The sequence below is a fragment of the Zeus faber genome (assembly GCF_960531495.2).
Source record: "Zeus faber genome assembly, chromosome: 10".
NCBI classification, from domain to species: Eukaryota; Metazoa; Chordata; class Actinopteri; order Zeiformes; family Zeidae; genus Zeus; species Zeus faber.
This window is the reverse complement of record NC_137199.1, coordinates 17,500,765-17,506,481: the sequence shown is the minus strand read 5'-3', so window position 1 is coordinate 17,506,481 and position 5,717 is coordinate 17,500,765.

Below are 5,717 nucleotides of genomic sequence, written 5' to 3'. Positions count from 1 at the left end.
GGACAGACAGACAGATTCAATGAGAGGCAGACAGACAGACACAGAAGGACAGATAGACAGATTAAATTACTAATGGACGGACAGGCAGACACACAGACAGACAGACGGACGGCAGACAGACTAATTGACAAATGGACAGACTTATGAACGGACAGACGGACAGACAGACAGACAGACAGACAGACAGACAAACAGAGACAGACGGATGGACAAACAGACAAACAGACTAAATCACTTATAGACAGAGATGGACGTACGAACGGACAGAGAGACAGACACACGGACAGACAGACTAAATGACTAATAGACAGAGACAAACGTACAAACGTATGGACAGACAGACTGAGACGGACGGATGGACGGCAGACAGACTAATTGACTAATGGACAGACTTACGAACGGACAGCTGGACAGACAGACAGGCAGACAGACAGACAAACAGAAAGACAGAGACATAGGGATGGACAGAAAGACAGACTAAATGACAAATAGACAGACAGACAGACACAGAGACGGACAGACAGACAGATTCAATGAGAGGCAGACAGACAGACACAGAAGGACAGATAGACAGATTAAATTACTAATGGACGGACAGGCAGACACACAGACAGACAGACGGACGGCAGACAGACTAATTGACAAATGGACAGACTTATGAACGGACAGACGGACAGACAGACAGACAGACAGACAATCAGAGACAGACGGATGGACAAACAGACAAACAGACTAAATCACTTATAGACAGAGATGGACGTACGAACGGACAGAGAGACAGACACACGGACAGACAGACTAAATGACTAATAGACAGAGACAAACGTACAAACGTATGGACAGACAGACTGAGACGGACGGATGGACGGCAGACAGACTAATTGACTAATGGACAGACTTACGAACGGACAGCTGGACAGACAGACAGGCAGACAGACTGACAAACAGAAAGACAGAGACATACGGATGGACAGAAAGACAGACTAAATGACAAATAGACAGACAGACAGACACAGAGACGGACAGACAGACAGATTCAATGAGAGGCAGACAGACAGACACAGAAGGACAGATAGACAGATTAAATTACTAATGGACGGACAGGCAGACACACAGACAGACAGACGGACGGCAGACAGACTAATTGACAAATGGACAGACTTATGAACGGACAGACGGACAGACAGACAGACAGGCAGACAGACAGACAAACAGAGACAGACGGATGGACAAACAGACAAACAGACTAAATCACTTATAGACAGAGATGGACGTACGAACGGACAGACAGACAGACACAGAGATTGACGGATAGACAAATTAAATTACTAATAGACAGACGAACAGAGATGGACAGATAGACAGATTAAATGAGTAATATACAGACAGACAGACAGAGACAGATGGATGGACGGACAGACGGACAGACAGACTAAATGACTAAATTACGGACTTAGGAATGGACAGAAAGACAGACGGACAAAGACAGACGGATGGACGGACTGAAAGACTAAAGGACTAAGGAGCAGACTTACGACCGGACAGACAGACAGAGAGACAGACAGATAGTGGACGGATAGACAGATTAAATGACTAATAAATAGATAGACAGACAGAGTCAGACGGATGGACGGATAGACAAAGACTTAATGACAGACAGAGACTGACATATGAACGGAAAGACAGAGAGACAGACTGACAAACAGACTCATAGACAGATTAAATTACTAATACGCAGACAGACAGACAGACAGACAGACGGACAGACGGACAGACTAAATGATTAATAGACAGACTTACAAATGGACAGAAAGACAGACGGACAGATAAATAGACAGACAGACAGACAGACAGACAGACGGAGAGACATACAGACGGACAAAGACAGACGGATAGACAGATTAACTGACATATATACGTACATAGACATCCAGGCAGAGATGGAAGGATGGATGTACAGACAGACAGAAAGACAGACGTACAAACGGACAGACAGACGGACAGACAGACAGACACACAGACACACAGACAGAGATGGACGGATAGACAGATTTGATCACTAATATACACAGCTGGACAGACAGAGACAGGTGCATGGATGGATTAATGGACGGACAGAAAGAGAGACAGACAGACAGACAGATGGACGGACAGACAGACTAAATGACTAATAGACAGAGACGGACATACGAATGGACAGACAGACAGACAGACATATGGATGGACTGACAGACGGACAGACGTACGAACGGACAGACAGACAGACAGATGGACGATAGACAGATGAAATGACTAATAGACAGACAGACAGACAGACAGACAGATAGAGACGGACAGATGGACAGACATGAGAACAGACAGATTAAATGACTAATAGACAGAGACGGACGGACGAATGAATGGACAGACAGACAGACAGGCAGACGGACAGACAGACGGACAGAGTAGGAGAGATAGATTGATTAAATGACTAATAGATGGACAGACAGACGAGTGGATGAAAGATGGACAGACAGACGGACAGACAGACTAAATGACTTATAGACAGAGAGGGACGAACGAACAGACAGACAGACAGATGGACAGGCGGACAGACAGACAGACAGACAGACAGACGAGTGGATGAAAGATGGACAGACAGATGGACAGACAGACTAAATGACTAATAGACAGAGACGGACGTACGAATGGACAGACAGACAGACAGACAGACAGATAGAGACGGACGGATGGACGGACACATGGATGGACAGACTAAATGACTAATAGACATACGGACGTACTATATACAGACAGACAGAAAGAGACGGAGGGACTGACAGATTAAATGACTAATAGACTGACAGATGGACGGCCAGACAGACAGACAGACAGACTAAATGACTAAATGAGAGAGACGGACGGATGGACGGACCTACGGATGGACAGACAGAGACGGACGGATGGACAGACAGACTAAATGACTCAATAGACAGACTCATGAATGGAAAGACAGACAGACAGACAGACAAAGACAAAGACGAACGGATAGACAGATTAAATGACTAATGGACAAAGACGGCCGGACGGACAGACGGACAGACAGACAGATTAAATACCGACCCGACAGACAGCAAGAAAGACACACAGACAGAGAGACAGACAGATAAAACACCGTGCCTTTCCTAGGACGAGTCCGTCCACGTCCCAATTTCTATTTCTATGATTCCAGATCAATCAGTCTCTTCCTCTTCCTGCATAGAGCAATATTTTGTAATTCCCTGTGTGTGTTAGAAACAACACCGTGCGGTCGCAATGGTTTCAGACTTCGTGACGAGGCTCGCACCTGGCGACCGAATTCACTTCTCGTCAGGAAACAGTTACACGGGTTAAACAGGAAGCGGCTGCAAAGCTGCCCTTGTTCAATTTATTCACATAAATGTAAAATACTTTTTTTTTTTTTTTCGTGAAAAAAAAACAAGTAATGAATGCAAAGACGACGGCGTCTGGAGTGGAGGCTCCTCATTGTCAGAGAACTCGGCCCAATATATTCCGGGTTATTATTTCCACGCGTCGTACTGGGGAAAAGTTGGGTTATCGTATCTCAATAATGCAGATCGGTTCATGTCACTCACTGGAAAATAGGAGAGCCGCATATTCAATTCAATTAAAATAAAGAAAGTCTGCTTCCCCGGGTTCGTTTAATTCTCCCCAGGAAGCTCCCCGAAGCTGCAAAACGAGCGAGGACCTCCAAGGTGAGCTGAGACGCGTGTTGACACTCCATCCCCGGCGTGCATTTGATCGTGGTCTTCCTTTCTGTTCCGCTCGCGGAGACGTCCAGGTCCGGATGACCGCCCCCCCCCGCCGCACAGCTCCCCCACCCGTCCCCTCCCGGGCTCCTCCGTCAGCGCCGCACGGCCGCCGTGCTCCTCCGACAGGGCGAGCTCAACGCGCCCGGGGAGAGGACGCGTCCCAGAGGTTCGGCTTTGGAACTGAGTGATTTCCCGACGGAGTTTGTTGGCTTCCACGTTGACTTGAAGATACCGAACTGAACTCGGTGGGAAATAACTACATACAACTACTTTGTCACTCTACATAAGTACCTATTTCAAGTATTTGGACTTACTTACTATTTTCAGTTTGAAATATCTTGTACTTTTACTGCACAACATAAATATCTATATTTTTTACTCATTTGTAACAGTTACATTACTTGCTTACTTTACTTTTCTTAAAATTCTATGTATTATTTGTACATACAGTATTTCTAAATGACTATGATATGTTTTCGAAAATTTCATATATATCCGGACAACGGGTAAAATACTTTTACTGCACTACATAAATATCTATAGTTATTACTCTACCACATTTGTACCAGTTACATTACTTTAGTTGCTTACTTTACTTTTCTTACAATTCTATGTATTATTTGTATAAACAGTATTTCTAAATGACTGTGATATTTTTTCGAAACTTTTAATCAGGATCGATACTTTATGAAGTATTATAGACTGATATATCTGGACAACGGATAAAGTACTCTTACTCTCAATACTTTTAAGGCACAGTTAAAAGCGAGTACTTCTATACTTTAACGGAAGTAGAAATGCCATGTTTACCCTCGTCATTTTGTTTTTAGGGGGTTTGTAGTTCTACTGAAGTGGGAGGATCGGAGATCTTCATTTGGCGCAAATTCCCCTAATTTGCGGGTTTTTCCCATTCGCCAATCTTTCTGTTACGCAGCACAATCAATCCCGCTCGCCCCCGTCCTCACATTTACATTTTAATTTGTTCAGCCACCGGGTTTGTTTGGTATGTCAGTGCAATGCGATGAACACCACGTTGTGAATATGTTGTCAGTGCGTTATGTCGGACTATTCTTCTCCATCCTCCACTATCCTCCATCATCCCTTAATTCATCGGCCTGGATAAAGCAGATCATGAATATCAATGCGAGGGGCTGAATGGGGGGGAATCAGATGCGTTCCCTCCCCTGCTGCTGGTCCGTCTCCGTGGGTCGGGACTAACTGCTCAGGCAAACACCGAGTCATGCGTGCCGGCCCCGGTCACATCCTGTTGGTGGGGGAGCGCTAATCCCTCGCTAATGAGGCTGTGTACCTTGGCCGCGGCTTTTAAGAAGCCGGCCCGCAAACATGCCCACGTTCCTGGCATGCGTGTTTTTCAATCATTAGAAGTGGCATCCATTTCTTGGAAAAAAAAAAGTTTGACTGTGACCTCTGGCTGGACGCTATGGCTGATTGAGAGACACACACCCACGCACACACACACACACACACACACCCTAATGAACAGGATCTCAGACGGCAGGGCAGGCTGAGGCACCGCGGCATGGGAGATCTGAATTCGAAAAAAAAAATCGAATTCAGCACTCACTCTCAAATAGTCTTCTCGAAAGCTAATCACACACAAAAACAACAAGCGGCTCTTTCTCCCCCAGATCCACCCGGTACACTCCACACCCACACCCACACCCACCCACACCTGCTGCACTCCAGACAACCCAGCTAGCCCTGGGGACCGGCGATACGGACGCAGAACCCCGCCACTCCCCCACCGGGGTCCGACCCACGGGCGGCAGACGTGCGGCGGACGCGTGAAGTTCCCCCCCTGGCTCTCCTCAGGCTTCACATTCCACAGGGGACCCGACGGCGTCCCCTGGTCCTCACCCCACACAACCCCCCCCCCCCCCCTCCCCCTGGTCCTCACCCCACACA